The following is an 18984-nucleotide window of genomic DNA, read 5'->3' on the forward strand; positions in this document are numbered from 1 at the left end:
TGCTGAGATTGATCAGTGGGCTTAGAGGATGACAGCCTGAAACTTTTAGTACACGCTGTCAGCGAAACATCCATCAATGGCAATTATCTGAACCAGAAGTTGCAGAAGGAAAATTTTAAATGCTATCCTACATTTTATTCCTGCTGGCTGGGATTATTCTGTATTTTTTCCCCACATCGACTAAGTCTTTTTAATTACCCTAAAACGTAAGAGAGAATTTTTAATAACTTAATTCTCTCTTTATAATATTCAGAGTGGTAAGTTGGTGCCTTCACTAAATCTCTAATGTTATGCAAGAGCTTTGGTTTTTGTTTTGGTTTGCTCTCCTCCTTTTGGCCCTATTCTTATGAAGTAATCATGTAAATGAAAAGCTGGAGGACCTGGAAGACCGGAACGTCAGGCTGGTGTGATGGCTTTATGACACTTTTGGTAGCAGCTTTCACCTTCTTTAAAAGAGACCCAGCACCCTCCATCTGGCTTCATCAACTCAGAGGGATATTTGTGCCTATGTTCACCCGTGCAATGCTTCTGCTTTGAAAAATAAGGCTTGCAAGGAATCTTCAGCTGTACGGATAAAATCAATGAGATCACTTCTTCAAACTGATACTGATACCAGACTTTCACTCCTGTGAACCTTTTTCAACTATGCACTTAAAATCAGTATTATATGATGTTCTAAATTATTACGTTGGAAAAGCACATGAGCTTGACACGGAAGCAAAATGAAATTGTTTAATGAATGTATTTTATACTAATTGTTTAAAGATGTAATCATTACATGATGGATCTTTTACCACACACACCCACACATGCATGCATACACCATTAGAAACCTGCTAAAAAAATTATTCAGGACATGTTAGAGACAGGCAGCCTTTCTTTATTCAAGAGGGGCTCCTACAATGGGGTTTTGTAGGGAAGAGAGGTTGGACTCAATTGTAAAACGGACAAATGGGGATGTACAGGCAAGGCATAGGGTGGGGGGTCAGTGGATGGAAAATCACCAAGAAGGGGTTGGGGGATTCTTGCTAGACCAACTCCACAGAATTTTTTTTTTTTTTAAGTTTATTTATTTTGAGAGAAACAGCATGAGCAGGGGAGGAGCAGACAGAGACAGAGGGAGAGAGAATCCTAAGCAGACTGCACTGTCACACATAGGGCACGAACTCACCTACTGTGAGATCATGACTTGAGTTGAAACCGAGTGGGACCCTTAACCGATTGAGCCACCCAGACGCCCCGTCCACAGAATTTTTGCTGAAGGCAGCCCAGGGGGATCAGATACTAAGGCTGGGGGTCGGGGATCCCCCTAAACTGATTTAGCAGGATTCTTGCTCAAACAGGATTCTCCAAAGTCAGAGAGAAGCCCAAGGGCAGGCCAAGTCGGTGCATACAGGAGTCTGAAGAAAGTGTGGTCCGAGGACACTCTTGTCCATGCACACTTGCTTACAACCACTTCCCACAAAATTGTAATTTCAGGTCAATAACCACCACCCCTCCCCCCACCCGGTCAAGTAGTGGAGTGTTTACTGTTCTTAAAGTTCGAGCGCGCTGGGAAAGCAGAATTTTTCTTCTCAAGCGTTGCTTTCCCTGCCTCGTGGAAAATTAAACCAGGGTCGCCCCTTCCGAGAGAGGTTTGCTGGGTAAAGCTCATGCGTCAATAATCCAGTGGCCGGTGGGACAACTGCCTCCAAGTTCCGCGGAGCATAAAGAAACTTCCAAAGTGGTCAGACAGGCTGGGTGACTTCAGGACAATGAACCTTTCTGTTCTAACAGACCGCCTGTGGCCAATAGAGGTTTCCACGCGCTTAGCGGACGTGAGCAGCCGACTCGCTGCAGGTGGAGGGCGTCTCAGCGCGGCGCATGCAGTCGCTCTGGTCTCGGGGTTCAGCGACCCCCCCCCCACCCCGCCCCGCCGCGCACGCGCACGCGCACGTGTCCCCGCCGCGCACGCGCCCATGCCCGCCGCGCACGCGCCCATGCCCGCCGCGCACGCGCCCATGCCCGCCGCGCACGCGCGGACCAGGTGTGGCCATCGCAGCCCCAGGCTGCCGAGACACTCGCTTTCCCGCCGCCGGTGCACGCCTGCCTCTGTCTGAGAGACGGCGCAGCCACTGCCAACAAGCTACACGGCCCGCAGTTCCCTGAGAGGCCCCCGCTGCGTTTCTGAAGCATAACGCAAAATGCCTTCTGGAGACTTTGCAAAGGCCACCTAGGAGGTGAAGCCGTGTTAAGTCGACCTTTCCTCTCCGGGAGCAGCACGGTCCGGAAAGAGAGAGGACACGTCTGATTTATACCACCCCCCACCCCTACAATCCACCCCGGTGTTAATCCCGCCCGTCACCGCACGCCCCCTCACCCCACCTGTCTCAGAAGCCCAACTGAAGACAAGTGAGAGCACAGCGTCCAGTATCTGAAAGGGAGGCAAGGGCGGGAGAGCCGCAAGCCGGTTGCAAGGCCTCCTGGCAGACGCAGGGAGGTGCTTCTGGGATTTGCGCTTCCAGAAGGGAGAGCGTCTGCGAGGCTGGTGCCTGGCGGTGTTACTCCCCACCCCACCCCCCCCCCCCCCCCCCCCCCCCCCCGCCGGGGCCTCCTTTCTCCTTCCTGTCCTGTCTGTCGGGTTTGGCAGATCTGGGCGCCCACCCCAGCGCGGCCCGAGCCTGGACAGACGAATCCTTCTTTGTGACAAGGGCCCTCCTCCCTGGTGAAACCACCTGTCTTCCGGATATATCGATCTGGTCGTAGAGAAATACTCGAGAGCACGGGAAAACCGTCACTCGGTATCGTTGAGGAAGAAAGCAAGCTACAAAACCACGTGCGATAGGATCCTGTCTGAGAGGACAAAACCAACACGGCCCACACATACCCAGGGGGTTCCAAACGACCGGAAGTATACACATCAAACTATAGTTTGGAGTTACTGGATTATAGGTGATTTTAATTGTCTTTGTTTTATCATTCTGTTGTGTTTTCAGCAGATGTGTTTTTTTTCTAACGAGAATAAATGATAAATGTTATTTTTAAAAGGAAAGGATCACAGCCACCAGAGGGAAGAGAGTCAGTGGCCGGATCCTGGCGTGACCTTGCTCCTATGTGACCCATGACAGTCACCCTGGAGGTAAGGTGTGCGAAGGCTGAGTAATATTCTAGGATGAGGATGTGATTAAGCAGTTTATATCCCCACTCACAGCTCTCTCTTCCTATTTGAGAAAGTCTCCCAGGAGTAGTAGGTGGATCTTTTTGGCCATTTGATTTTGGGAGAAGGTGAAAGGTTCTACATGTCTAAATGTAACGCTGCAATTCCCTCTGGGTGAAAGAATTGTTAGATGTCCGAGACGAGGAACATTCTACTCAACTCGGAGGCACAGACATGTCTGCTTGTGAGCTGTGACTACAGACACCCCCCTGAGAAGCATCCTGCCCAGAGGCACAGGCCTGGCTAGAGGGGCCCCCGTGGGGAAGAGCATGATGGGAGGGAGACTAGCAAGGTAAAGACAAAAAGATACATTTTTGAGGGGTCATTATTTCCTTCTTCAAGGCTAAGCCTGGAATGTTCACTCACACATTCCAGTGGCCAGAGGAAGTAAGGAAATGCCATCTCCCTGGGTGCCCAGGAAGTAGAAATGGTGTGATAGAGCATCGTCTCTGCCACAGGGATCCTTCAAGGCTCAGCTGCACCTCGCCCTCCTCCACAGCCTTCACGGTCCTTCCATCGCCCTCCAGAGCCCTCTAGCATTTCCTATACATATTGTGCATCTTGTGACTTTTTAAAGGATGCATTCTGCCTCCCGACTGGACAGAAGCTCTTTGTTTTTCACCTCTTTCTTCTCCAGTGCCTAGTATGGGGCTCCAGAGGGAGTTGGATGCAGCCATAAATGGCCAGGAGGTGACTTAGATGCCCAGAAGTGTGTCAGCTGCGCTGTCTTTGTACATTACTAAGAACAAATATGCAGATGAAGTACCAAAGTTAACAACCAATTGCTTGTTACTCAAGTTACTGAACTGGATACAGAGGAGAGAGAGAATCCAAAACTGAGGCCAGCTGCCTTATTGATTTGGTCAGGAGGGAGAAAGTTCTCTCCACCAGCACACCCTGGAAGTCTAGCTCGCTGCCTTCAGGAACTTCATCCCACAAAGTGATAGGTCCACACCTATTACTTTTTGAAGTTGAACAACGATTTATTTACTGATCAGACAGAATTTTTTAAATGTATATTTCCTGCTAGGAATGCAATTAAGGGAGCTAATCTTTGTAGAAATTGCTGATTCCTCTTCTGAAATCAAGATATGTAAAGATGAGTTCAGAACATTTTGTCATGCCAGAAATCAGGGAATAACCAAATATTGCTAGACCTTGGGGCCAAAATGACCTTGGGGCCAACCAGAAGAGGCTCCCAATGGATCTATAAATTCACAATGGCACTCAAATAAAAGAAACAACAAACTTATAGGCCATGTTGGAAGATGTTAAAGAACCACCTTATTTTGTTTTTTGTTTTTTGTTTTTTGTTTTTTAAAGTTTATTTGTTGAGACAGAGGGTGGGGAGGGGCAGAGAGAGAGAGAGAGAGAGAGAGAGAGACAAAATCCCAAGCAGGCTCCACGTTAACACTAACGTGAGGCTCAATCCCACAAAATGTGAGATCATGACCTGAGCTGAAACCCAAGAGCAGACGCTTAACTGACTGAGCGAGCCACCAGGTGCCCTGAGAACCATCTTATTTTGAAAACTGACCAAAAAAAATTTAAGTGTTTGTTTTGCCATGCCTAAATGAATTGTGCTTTAGGGTAACCACATAGTTGATAGAATAATTTTTCCTATGGGAGCATTCCAGCTAGTAATGACTCTTGGTAATGATTATCAATAGCTTGTGACATCTCAAAAAAGAGAAACAACTTTACACTATATGCCTCCTGATGGAAATACACAGTTCACTGAAGTAATTTTGCTCAAAACTTGATTCTGATTCTGATAGTGCTTCTAGATGTAACTACCAATTTTCAGAAAATATGGTGAAGTATTAAGTGACACTATAACTAAGCAGCAAAATCCACACTATGGGTAGTTTGGGGGGACAACAGCTCCTCCAACAAATAGAATTTAAAGAATAGAGCAAGTGGTAGGGAAAGAAGGAACTTATACACTGAAAGATACTTGAGAAACCTCAACTGCAGTGTATGAACCTATAAAAATGCATTTTTGAAGCAATTAGCAAAATATGAACACTGAAGGCTAATTAGATAATGTAAAAGGAGATGTCAGCTATTTTAGACATGACAATGACACTGTGGATGAAATAAAATGATATGTAGATAAAATAAAATCATTTGCTTCAAAATAATCTGAGGTTCTTGGTTAGTGGTAAGTGAAATGAGATTGGCTTTGAACTAATCACTGAAGTTGGACCTTGGGCGCCTAGGCACTTCACTGTGTATTTTGATTTTTTTATTAAAATATTTTTAATGTAAAAAGGCAGCTAGATTCTTAGTGATTTCTTTTTTTTTTAATTTTTTAACGTTTATTCATTTTTGACAGAGAGAGAGTGAATGAGAGAGCACGAGCAGGGGAGGGGCAGAGAGAGAGGGAGGCACAGAGAGAAGCAGGCTCCAGGCTATGAGCTGTCGGCACAGAGTCCAACACGGGTCTCAAACCCACGAACCATGAGATCATGACCCGAGCTGAAGTCAGATGCTTAACCGACGGAGCCACCCAGCCTCCCCCATTTTTTCATTTTGCTACCTGTTGTCTCTGGGGGAAAAAGTGCCTCATTGAAAGAGATTGTTTTATTCCCCCTCATTATGCTCTACCCTGCGTGAATATGGTGGGTTAACACTGGTCACAACACTGTAGGAGCACCTGGGTGGCTCAGTCGGTTAAGTGTCTCACTCTTGATTTCAGCTCAGGTCATGACCTCACTGTCATGAGATAGAGCTCTGCATCAGGCTCTGATGGGGCATGGAGCCTGCTTGGGATTCTCTCTCCCCCTCTCCCTCTGCCTCTCCCCCACCTCAAAAACCAAATCAAAACAAAACAAAACACTGTAGAGTGTGCTACCTAGAAGGAATTTAACCTAATGCCATGAATTGGTCAGGATTTGACTTGCCTTTTTCTATTGTAACAAGATTTGGCAGAGATCCTGGACCTTAAGAGAATTTAATGTTTAAGGGCACATTCTTGATTCAGCCAACGCTAAGAAAAGCTGTTTGGCCCATTACTAGCGGATCCTGTCTTTTGCACAACCAGTTGCTGGATTCCGTTCAATCCAAGGGGCATGGCAGAGATGAATGTCTCTGAACTGCGTGTAAGAGGGAGGATCTCCCTTTCTGTTTCGGTTCTCTGCGATTAACAGCAGTCTTGTCATTCATTTGTCTCTCAGTCCAGTGCAAATCCCATGGGGACAGGCAGGAACTTGGTGGAGCAAGCTGGTAGGAGAATCACAAGAAACAAGTGCTCTTTGCCTAAAGGGCAACGTCCCTGGAAGTTGACATGGTACTGTATCTACTCAGGTATTCCTTACCACCCCTTGGAAGACAACAAAGAAGAGACCTGCTGGATATTTCTGATCATCTCAGCCTAGAGTCCTAACTGCCTGTGACTAGAGATTGTGAATATTTTTTTTTAATTTTTTTAACGTTTATTTATTTTTGAGACACAGAGAGACAGAGCATGAACGGGGGAGGGTCAGAGAGAGAGAGACACAGAATCTGAAACAGGCTCCAGGCTCTGAGCTGTCAGCACAGAGCCCGACGCGGGGCTCGAACTCACGGACCGCGAGATCATGACCTGAGCCGAAGTCGGACGCTTAACCGACTGAGCCACCCAGGCGCCCCGAGATTGTGAATATTTTTATTGCACTCTGAGTTGCTCATTCATCCATTCAACAGATATTTACTGAACACTAACTATGTGTCAGGGCCTCCTTTAGGCCAGTTCAGGTACATCAGTGAATGAAATATACCAAGATTTCTGCCCTCATAGGAATGCAGATAATAAACTATAAACATCATCAATAACTAAATTATAAAGTGTTTTAGAAGATGATAAATGCTCTAGAAAAAGAAAAAAGCAGAGTAAGTGATTGAGGAGCTAGGGTGGGGCTTCAGTTTTAAATAGGAAGTTATAGAGGGCCTCACTGAGAAAGGAACATTTAAGCAGACTTGAGGTAGAAGAGGAGGTTGGAAGTGAGCTAGTTGGAGAGACAGTGTTCCAGGCACAGAGAAGAGAAGAGAACAGAGGAGAGGAGAGGAAGGGAGGGGAGGGGAGGGGAGGGGAGGGAAGAGCTAATTCCAATATTCTGCAGCAGGAGCACACTAAAGGTTCAAAAACAAAGTCAAAATAGCGTGGGGAGCAGGGCAAACAAGGGCTTGAGTAGTAGGAGATGAGATTAGGAGTAGGAGATGTCTGATCTCGTAGAACCTTCCAGGTCATTGCACGGACTTGGCTTTTCCTCTGAACGAGACAGGAACCACTGGGGAGATGGAGCAAAAGAGTGACAAGATCTGAGAGCTTCTGCAGGATTGTTCTGGCTGCTGTGTTGATTCTAGACCATTGGGATGTGAAGATAAGACTAAGAAGCAGACGTTGCAATGGTCCCAGTGGCTGGAGAGAGTAGTAGCAATGGAACTGGCGAGAGGGGATCAGATTCTGGCTAGAATTGAAGTGACTTGCCCAAGATCACATGGCTAGTTGGCAGAGCCGGGTGAGAACCCATTTTTCCCCAAATTACAATCTCATGCTTACTCACTACCCCTCCCCTAGATCCTCTTGGTCTTATTGCCGTGTAGGGATGCAGGTTTCTGCATGTGATTGTTAGTTGTCTTGGAACTATCGATGCATATTCGTGTGTATCTAGCTGCCTATTCGCAGCCCTATTCCCTCAGAAATGTTTTGGGTCAAGAAGGTAGTAGATCAGATGTCTGCTCGTTGCCAGCTACTGACATTGTGTCAGGTTTCTAGATAATTGTTACAAAATTTCTGGGGCAAATTCTGCCTTTCAAAGGAATGCCTTGGAATGCGATACCAGTATGCCAAGTGGAAGCCCCATGTGGATTCCATGTGGAGAGATTCTGCCCTGTGTATGATAAACATCTGCTCCTGTCCCGTGGCTACTCAAGGAGGAAGGAGATGAGCCACCACTGTAATTAAAACCATGATGCTTTTCTCTTACCCAGAAGACGTCTGAGGACTTGGTGACTCTGATCGGTTGCTTGGCAACCTACTCACGGAGTCGGTTCTCTTTCCCAACTTCCAATCCTATGTGGCCGGGGAGAATTCTCATAGCAGGCACTCTGCTGTATGTTGACTTTTAGATTGTCAGAGGCAGATCTGGATTCAGATTTCTGACCTAAGGGATGATGCCAAGGGACCTGAAGACATTCAGAGTTTTAACTAAACAGGACGTAGTAGCTTCAGCCTTGCCACACCTTCCTAAATGGGCCTTCCAGCAGGACCACTAGCATGTAAGTGCCAGAAAGGCATGTTTGATTCACTGCTATGTCTCCAGCTCCTAGAACCATCCTCGACACATTAGAAGGGACTGGTGAATATTTATTGCATATATATAGGTAAACTATAGACTTACTCTTTGGAAATGTTTATCTCCCAGTACTTCAGATTTCTTTTTCCTGTTCTTTTTTATTTTCTTGACCTTTCTTCCTCCCCTTCTCCTCTTCCTCCTCCTCCTCCTTCTTTCTGACTTTTATACCTATACTTGAGAACGCCTCCCTCCCCCCGACCCCTGCCCTTTTATCATTTGCCTGCTATCATTCTAGTCATTCATTCAAAAATTGGCCCGTCTGAATGACAACTGAAATCACAAGCCACAGCCATTGGCTGTGAAGATTCCTGGAAGCTTCCCAGTCCCAACACAACAACGTCTTGAAGCATTTAAGAGGAGAAACCAGAACCCAAATGATTCCAGCTGTGCCCTTCATTTTCATTTCCAGCTCCATAGAAATTTGGTACTGACTGGAACATAGGGTAATGTGCATCAGTGATGCCAATGGTTTTTGTCAACACATGAGAATGAAAAGTCTTATCAGACACTGTAGGCAGATGGGCCTGTGAAATTTGTGTATTTCAGCCAACACAGGACGACTGACCCTGTTTCCCTTTGCAGCAATCCTTTTGCCTCTCACCAAGTTGTGTTTCTATGTCCCGTGTCCCGTGGAGTGAAAACTCCAGACAGTGTTTTCTAACTCAAGTTGAGTGATCAAGGGATGCCGGGGTGGCTCAGTTGCCTAGGTGACCAACTCTTGATTTCGATTCAGGTCATGATCTCACGGTTTCGTGAGTTCAAGCCCTGCATCGTGCTCTGCGTGCTGACCTTGCACAAGTGCTTGGGATTCTGTCTCTCCCTCTTTCTCTACCCCTCCCCCACTCAAGTTCTGTCTCTCTCAAAATAAAGAAGTAATTTTTTTTAATGTTTATTTTTGACAGAGATAGACAGAGCATGAGTGAGGGAGAGGGGCAGAGAGAGAGGGAGACACAGAATCCGGAGAGGGGCAGAGAGAGAGAGGGAGACACAGAATCCAGAGAGGGGCAGAGAGAGAGGGAGACATAGAATCCAAAGCAGGCTCCAGGCTCTGAGCTGTCAGCCCAGAGCCCTATGTGGGGCTCGAACTCACAGACCACGAGATCATGACCTGAGCCGAAGTCAGCTGCTCAGCTGACTGAGCCACCCAGGTGCCCCAAGAAGTAATTTTTAAAATCAAGTGATCTGGGGACGCCTAGGTGGCTCAGTCGGTTGGGGGTCCAATTTTGGTTCAGGTCATGATCTAACAGTTTGTAGGTTCGAGCCCCGCATTGGGCTCTGTGCTGACAGCTCAGAGCCTGGAGCCTGTTTCGGATTCTGTGTCTCCCTCTCTCTCTGCCCCTCCCTTGTTCACGCTCTGTCTCTATCTCAAGAATAAATAAACATTAAAAAAAATTGTTTTAAGTAAAAAAAAAAATCAAGTGATCCACATTGAAGTGTACATACATTTGCTAAAAACGCTAGGGTTAAGTTAGTAGGTTGTCAAAATCCAGGATAATATTCAAATCTCTGACCTCTCCTGGACTAACTGTTCAAACACTTGAGTGAATTGCTTCATTAGGCGTCCTCACACTGAAGCAACTTCTCTCTCCAGCTTCTCCATTTCTATCAGTTGTATTGCACTCTTGTGGGCTCCGAGCTCCAAACTGGGAAGACGGGAAGAGGTGTCTCCCCCATATTGTAACTCAGGAATACCAGAACGTTGTTTTCTCTTTTCCTCGTCCTCTGCACTCAGATTCTTCCTGGTTCACCGATGCCTGAAATGTCACAATTTACTGTTTTGGCTTAAATCCAGGAGGAGGAAAAAGATGTAGATTTCTTCTTTTCTAGTGCTGACTGTGTGTCAGATATAATCTTATTTATTCTCCATATCAATCTTATGCTTTAGACCCTTTTATAAACGAGGGAAGTTAAGTGATTTTTTTCAGGGTCACAAAGCAGGTAAATAGAAGAGATTATAATTGAGCCCAAGTTGGGTTGACTCTAGAATCTGATTTATCTACTACTCCAGGGTAATATTTCTGTGAGCCTAGCACTGTATTAAATATTTGTCTTATTAGATATATATATTCTGAAAGTAAACAATTTTATCAGTGTAGTTCCTGATGAAGGTGTCCCACCCGTGCCTCCTTACAGTTTATGATGGTAATCACCCTGTGGGATTTCTGATGCCTGAGGTCTTTCTTTGGCTACAGAGCCTGTCTCCTCAGAAATGTTAGTATAGCAGACTAAAAGTACATAATCAACCCCTCACCCCAACCCCACCAATCCTCAGTCAGTGACTGATGGAAATGGTGTACTAAGATCAAAGTTCCCTTGCCCCTAAGGTGGGCTAACCCTCCACTGAGTCCCAGAACTCTCCACTGGCCTTAACCTCCAGTTGTCCACAAAGAGATGTGCTTCGTAATACACCTTTTATTGGCTGCCATTCTTTTCGTTTCTCAGTTTCCAAGTTACCCACAGATGTTCCTGGGATCCTTTCCAAAATAAATAACTCACACTTGAATACTTTTCTCAGGATTCTCAGGGTCTGCTTCTTTGGAATCCAAACTAAGGCAATCAGTAACTGTCCTTTTTTTTTTTTTTTTTTTTTTGAGTTTATTTATTTATTTTTGAGAGAGAGAGAGAGAGAGAGAGAGAGAGCATGCACATGGGGCAGAGAAAGAGGGAGATGGAGAATCTCAAGCAGGCTCTGCACTGTGAGCACAGAGCCCAACATGCGGCTTGAACTTTCAAATCATGAGATGATGACCTGAGGCAAAATCAAGAGTTGGACACATAACTGAGTCACCCAGGGCACCCCACAACTGTCCTACATATAGCTTTTCATGAGAAGGAGAAGCAGCAGACTTTAAGATCATCAAACATTAGAAGGAAAAGAAGAACCTGTCAGCTCTCATTTGTTCCCAAAATAGTCTTTACTAAGTCAGCTGTTTATTCGTTATCTCATTAGCTCCAGCCAGGGAGATGAAGGCGTGTATTTGTCTACGAACAAATATCATTCCAGTTCTAGGGAACAGGGATAAAGCAGGGCACTAAGTGCACTAAAATGCCCTACCCTTCTGGTGGTTATATTCTAGTGCCTGCAAGGATATTTTGAAAAAGAGCCAAATAGATCTCCAGGAGCCAAATAGATCTCCTGATATAAAACATTGATTTGATACACTTAATAGCAGAAGAAAGAATCAGTGAATTTAAAGACAGATGGATAGAAATCATTCAAGGTGAAGCAAATAGAATAAAAAGACTTAAAAAACATAAAGAGAGCCTCAATGATCGTGGGACAATATCTAACATGGGGTCCTAGAAGAAGAGGAGAGAGAGAAAATATGGCAGAACAGTCATGTGAAAAACAGTAATGGCCCCAGACTTCCAAATTTGATTAAAAAGTATTTCAACCTACAGACCCGAGAAGCTCAGCATATCCCAAGCAGGATAAATTCAAAGAAAACTATCATTGGGTAAATCATCAACAAACTGCTAAAAACCAAAAGATAAGCAGCCAAAGAAAAAAGGCACTTCACATCTAGAAGAACAATGATCAGAAACAGTGGAGGGAGAAGACAATGGAAAAACATCTTTATAGTGTTTAAGGGAGAAAAAGATTGCCAACTTAGAATTTCATGTCCAGTAAAAATATCCTAATCATCCAAAATGAAGCTGAGTGAATTATCTGGATAATTTACTCTGTGAAAACAGCGGATTTGGTTGCTTTAAGCTCCAAAGTACATCATATGTGCAGTAGAGCATGATTCTGGAACCAATACGCCTGAGTCCAACTTTTTTTTTTAATTTTTAAAAAATGTTTATTTACTGTAGAGAGAGAGAGAGGTATAGAGTGCAAGCAGGGGAGGAGCAGAGAGAGAGGGAGACACAGAATCCAAAGCAGGCTCCAGGCTCTGAGCTGTCAGCACAGAGCCCGACACAGGGCTTGAACTCAGGGACTGTGAGATCATGACCTGAGCCAAAGTCGGACGCTTTACCAGCTGAGCCACCCGGGTACTCCGTCCAACTTCTTATTGCAACATTCACTAGCTTTCTTCACAACATTCAAACCACCTCCGAGGGTCATTGTAAAGATTAGATGAGTTGACCCATGCAAAATGCTTAGCATGGTGTCTGCAAAATGGTAATCTCTCAACAAACCACATGTATTGATTTCAACAGCAACTGTCTAAATTGACTGAATGAACCAGGCAGAACAGGACCTTGAATGAGTTACCCAGGGCTGCCAAAACTAAGTACCACAAACTGGGTGGCTTTAAACAACAGAAGTCTCACAGCTCTGGAGACTAGAACTCAGCAATTCAGGTGCTGGCAGAGCCATTCTCTTTCTGAAAGCTCTAGGGGAGGATCCTTCCTTGCCCCTTCCAGCTCCTGGTGTCTGTTGGCACTTCCTGGTGCTCCTTGGCTCGTGGCATTATTGCGATCTCAGCCTTTGTTGTCACATGGCCCTCTTCCCTCGTGTGTCTATTCCAAGTTCTTTCTTTTTCTGAGGATAGCAGTCGTTGGATTAGGGCACACCCAAATCCAATGGGACCTCATGTTAGCTTGATTACATCTGCAAATACACTCTTTCAAAATAAAGTCATACTTACAGATTCTGGATGGACAAGAATTTTGGGGAGACACTATTCAACCCAGGATAGACCTCAACTGTCCACATCTCTTGACAACTTTATGTAGATAGGCAAGTTTCTATTTTTCTTCATCCCCTTTGGACAAAATATTTTCAAACTCCCTTGCTTACTTTTCCACATTTTAAAATCAGATGTACTGATTGCAATTGTGCCTTTTTTTTTTTTTTTTTGGTAGATTTAGGCCATCAAATGTGTGTCACAGGGTCTGTGATGAGGTTTGAAGTCTGCTATGCTCTCTGGTAGTTGGGTTGGCACTAGAGAGTTTATCTCTTTCCTTTCCCTTTATTTGTTATTACCTGTCACTTCTTGCTGATGTTAGCGTTTGTGTGTGGGTAAATAAAGCCTCTGTCATTTCTAATTCCTGTGAGTTAGAAAGCCAGGACTCCCAAGTTTGCTGTAACTGTAGAATTTAGCCTTAAGCAGTCTCAGTAACAGGCTGAGGGGCTTCCCTTGAACAGAATAGATTATATTGAATGCAAGTGTTGTTTGCAGCATTCCCAAAAATAAGCCAGGAATCTAAAGGTTTACTAACTTGGAACTTGTTGAGAAAGCTTGAAATCAATGAGACAATATTATAGCCCATTTAGACAGGAATACAAACAGTTGTAGGTATTGATATTGCTTGCCCATTCCTTGTAATTAGGGTCAGCTGCTAACATTTTGTCCTCACAGCTAAGGGCAGAGACCCTGTCCCAGCCATCTAGGGCACCTGCCCTCTTTGCATTGTCCCTGTGTCTGGCTCTTCTCTTCTGTGTTGAGTTGCCCCTCCCCTTTTTTTTAATGCTTGTATCACTAACCATGGCTCAGTGCACTTGTTCAAAGCAGTCTTGAAGCATACAAGTTTCATTAATGGATTTCTTTAGAAAACTTTGCTTCCCTCCAAAATACTCTACAAAATGTGGGCTGCCTGCTTTGTGGTTTAGCAGGAATGGCTGCACAGTTCTCTGTCTGTTTGTCTGACTGATTGTCCCTCTGTCTCTACCCCAAGCATTGTTTTCCAATGCCTATAATCTCTACTCCATCACAAGCCCTTGTCTGCTTTCCTGGTTCCCCCTTATGCATTTGCTGTATAGTTGGGTTGTAGATGAGTGAGGTGTTACTGTATTTATTCAGTCTGATAATGCGTAGAGGTTCGAGTGATGATGGAATGCACAGTTCTTGTATCACTGGGCCTTGGATTCCCAAGTCCATTAACCTCTGGCCCCTTTCTGCGAGGATTCAACAAAGAAGTCAGAAGTTTAACTCCCGGGTAGGAGAAAATTGACTGCGTAAATGCAGATTCTTCTAAGCATTAAAATGAAGGCTCAAATACTGACCCCATTGTGTCTTGCAGTAGTCTTTTCTGAGAAGAGAATCAACAGACTGTTTTCATTGAGCGTATTTTTAGACACTCTGCATGAAATCCAATTTTGCAGGTATAGGCCTGGCTCTGGGTAAAACATGGCCACGTTTGACTTTGCTGCCTTTGCAGCTCCTGTCTGATTCCTCTGCCTGTCTGATAGCCCTTTCTCTGCCCCAGGTCCCCCACTGGAACTCGCTCCTATAGGCAACACCCAGTGCTCCAGACCTTCTCATTTCTAAAAGCATAGGCCTGTCCTATGTTCTGTTTCCTCAGGGTTGAGGTACATAACTAATGCAATGCGGAATCCTGGAATATTCAAGCTAGAGGAACTCTAGAGGTAAATTAGATGGATTAATTTTAGTTCAGAGCTGGACAAAGGATATATGTATATGTGTATATACATATTTATATGGGGGTGGGTAGGTGCATATGCATATATATATATATACATATATACACACAGAGATACTATAGAAGTATAGTGTAGTACTAGGATGCTATGAGGGGAGTCCTCCCAATGATTCCACGTCAAAGATTTACTCTCTCAAAAGACCTGCCCAGTAAATGATACACAGCTGAAATGATCTTATCTCTTTGGTTCATTGAGCCACCCAAGACATAGCATTATACCAAATAGGAGATATTAGTGAGCCATTATCTTCCTGGAGAATTTTTGCCATGAGAGTTCATTCTTTACTTATGAGCGTGCAAGTGTCCTTGAAATCTTGGAATTCAGTAATTTTTTTAAATTAGAATTTTTATTTTGAGCTAATGAGCTGATCACGTGCAGTGCGAGAAATGTATTCAGTACTTTTAATTTAGGTAACGATTTCACAATGCCTTACATACTGTAGGCGTGCTCAATGTGTAATGACTGATGGATACATTGATGAAACAACTATAATTTGTGCCTTGCAAGAGGTCTCTTGAGGGAAATATGTTCGGAAGTTACTGGGCCCAGGGATAGAAAGTAAGTCTCCTGGATCATTCAGTGGCTTTGTGTTTTGTTTCTTACACGTTTCTCACTCTTAGGGTAATTTGTTTCATTTCCGCACATGCAGTATGCACTTAGTCTCACTGTGTTTGGCTATTGTCAGTGGGCATGAGGAAATCTAACCTGTGAAATGCTAGTATTCTCTTCACTGAGTTGGTCAGGGGGGAGAAGGAACTGAGGGGTGCAGTGGCCGGGTAGAGCCAAGAGCTGGATAGCAGCACCTTTCTGAAGGCCACGGGCATCTCTGGTTGTGCAGCTCCGAGGAACAGCCTGGCTCACAGATCTGTCTCCCACGGCGCAAAAGGAACATCACTCCCTTTCGACCCAACTCACCCACAGTGGATTCTATTTATCATTCTTTCTCTGCCTCTAGAATCCTGCCAGGCAAGAATGCTGCCTCAGGGCCACCAGGCTGCAAAGTACAACAGCCTGCTCTCAGGGAACCATAAATACTTGGAATTTGAAGTGCATTACAAACTAAGAAAAGAAAAGAAAAGAAAAGAAAAGAAAAGAAAGAAAGAAAGAAAGAAAGAAAGAAAGAAAGAAAGAAAGAAAGAAAGAAAGAAAGAAAAGAAAAGAAAGAAAGAAAGAAAGAAAGAAAGAACACCTTAGGAAACTAAAGTTTGGGAACAAGTTAGCTAAACCCTGGATTCCTTGAAATGCATTTGATAAACATTGCCTTAAAGTTGACCTTTTTGCAAGAGTTTCTGGAAAGTGATGGTTAGTGGGGTTTTTTTTTCTTTTAATGTGATAAGAATTCACTCTGCCAGCTGAGCATGTACTTTGGGGTGAGAGCAGGTTCCTTTCTCTGTGGGAGACAGAAGCGTTGGAGTGAGGCCCTCTGGGGGAGTTCTTGATGCTGGCTACAGCTTTGATGAAGGCTTAAGCTGAAAGATACATCAAGTTTGAAATACATATTTTACAAGTGGAGGGCGTGGGGCACTGTCCTGGATTCCGTCAGGCATGCACAGAGCATCCTGTCACGCAAGGCAGAGGGCGGGTTGGGCTTACTGCCCAAGTCCCTGAGGAGACAAGGTCCCCTCACTCACCCTCAGGAGCAAAGTCACACAACTTCTTCTGAGATCTGTCTAAACTAGGAAAATGAACTTATCTAATTCTGAGGAAGGCAAAAAGCAATGTTACACAAAGAAAGAACAAAGTAATCATTTGGCTAAATTGTTTGGTGAAGTTTTAATGCTTCCTCCTCCATAGTCCTAAATGGGAAACTCCCGGAGCCGTGGTTTACTGTGCATAGACCAGAGTTCTCGAGGCCATGAGCACAATGGACTGTCAGGGTCAAAGGCAGGGCCTTGTATCCTAGTCCGCCACATCTTTTTGGGGACCTATCACAACTGGAGAGGGAGCGGTGGTAGGAGTCAGGGCTGGGCTGGGATCTGGGACGTGGGGAGAGAGCAATGTCGGCAGATAGGAAATCAGACCCTTCAGACTTGTGCAGTAGGACTGTTTTCAAATCATTTCCCTCCTTCCACCCCAAGACCGCTGTCACTGGCGGTGGGGCTAACCCAAGTTTCAGCGTGAGGGTTAACCCCCTGTGTTATTTATCCTTCCTCTTGACGTCTCACAGAGGGAAAATCTGGTGATGGCCTACATCGAGGGGAGAGCTAAAAGGAAAGAAGGACAGAAAGCATCATCAAAGGCCCCAAGGTGTGGAAGGCAGACACTCAGCTCTGACCACCCTCGTACTTGGGGCATGACCGGCTCAGACCCTTTTACCACCAACTGGAGCACCAGCTCCTTCTCCATCCTGTGCCTCTGACCCCTGCCAGCTTCACCACCCCCAATCCTGTCACCTTAAGCATAGTTCTGATCCCTGGTCTCCAAATCCAGAGTGGCAAATTCTAGGAATCCGAAGGAGATGTGAGAATTTGATAGAATAGCTCCAAGGATCAGTTTGGATCAGAGTCTGGTAGTAAAGAACAGTTTTTTTTTTTTAACCTTATACTAGGCAAAATGGTTCTATTTCATATTGCCTTTTGATTAGCGTTGCCAGATGTAGAAATAAAAACACAGGCGCACTGACATATGCTACAACGTGAATGGACCTTGAAATCAGGCTAAGTGAAGAAGCCAGTCACAGAAGACCACATATTGCATGAGTCCATATAGGTCAAATGTCCAGAATGGTCAAATCTGCAAAGACAGAAAGTAAATTAGTGGTCATCTAGGGCTGCAGAATAAGGGGACCCTGGGGATGGGGAGTGACTGATAATGGCTACAGGGTTTCTTTTTAGGGTGATAAAATGTTTTAAAATTAGGTTGTAATAATGGCTGCACAACTCTGTGGTATACTAAAATCTATTGCCTTGTATAATTAAAATGGTGACATTTCATGGTACATGAATATCTTAATAAAGCTGTTTTAAAAAGTATAAGATAAGTTAAATTTGAATTTCATATAAACTATGAAAATAAATTTAGCATAAGTATATGCTATGCAGTATTTGGGACATATTTATACTAAAAACATTTTCATTATTTATTTGAAATTCACATTTAACTGGATATCCTGTATCTTAGTTAGCAACCCTACTTAGGATTTGATTAGATGTCTCAGAAAGCACCAATCAACAGCAAGAGTAAGAAGAAATAGTTCATGAGATGTCATTTAAATGAGATTTATGGGGACCCCTACATACTACTTTGGGGCATCAGAATGCTTAACAGTTAACCAAGGCCAAGAACTTCTTGATTTAATAATACATATTTAAAAAAAATTTTTTTTTCAACGTTTATTTATTTTTGGGACAGAGAGAGACAGAGCATGAACGGGGGAGGGGCAGAGAGAGAGGGAGACACAGAATCGGAAACAGGCTCCAGGCTCTGAGCCATCAGCCCAGAGCCCGACGCGGGGCTCGACGCGGGGCTCGACGCGGGGCTCGACGCAGGGCTCGAACTCACGGACCGCGAGATCGTGACCTGGCTGAAGTCGGACGCTTAACTGACCGCGCCACCCAGGCGCCCCAATAATACTTATTTTTAAAAAGTCTAAATGTAGCTGCCATTGTGAAGAAATCCAGGAAGAAAAGAAATAGCCTTGAAATTCTACATTAAAAATTTTCTAAAAATTATAGAAAATGTTTAGAAGTGAGAAGAGCTGGATATTTTATAAGAGCCTTCTGATCTTTACATTTAATGAACGTTGCCATCAAATTAGAAACATTTTGGGGGAAGTTCATCAGTGTGGATCTTAAAAATTTTTGACTTGTTCAAGTAGATGAAAAATTATTATAACATATTTACTATACAGTGTTCTTACACGGTAAGATTTGCTATAAAGTAAATATTGTCATGCTTATGGAAGAAAATGAAGGCAGCACCTCTGAAGGTGTTACATGTATATATATCATACACACATGTATATGTATATACATGTTATATATGTGTATATCATACGCACGTGCACACACATGTATATGTACATATATATGTATACATGTGATACATGTATCTATATC

General features: G+C 44.2%; 1 long non-coding RNA gene across 1 annotated transcript in view; it reads left to right on the top strand.

Annotated features, from left to right (window-relative positions):
• Positions 1–2587: 2587 nt before the first annotated feature.
• LOC123384755 overlaps positions 2588–18984 on the top strand; it is a 30722-nt gene continuing 14325 nt past the window's right edge. The window contains exons 1-2 of the long non-coding RNA XR_006596261.1: positions 2588–2931; positions 3028–3118. This is a non-coding gene — a long non-coding RNA (uncharacterized LOC123384755). The remainder of the gene's footprint in view (positions 2932–3027; positions 3119–18984) is intronic.

The sequence above is a fragment of the Felis catus genome, chromosome B1 (assembly GCF_018350175.1).
Source record: "Felis catus isolate Fca126 chromosome B1, F.catus_Fca126_mat1.0, whole genome shotgun sequence".
NCBI lineage: Eukaryota > Metazoa > Chordata > Mammalia > Carnivora > Felidae > Felis > Felis catus.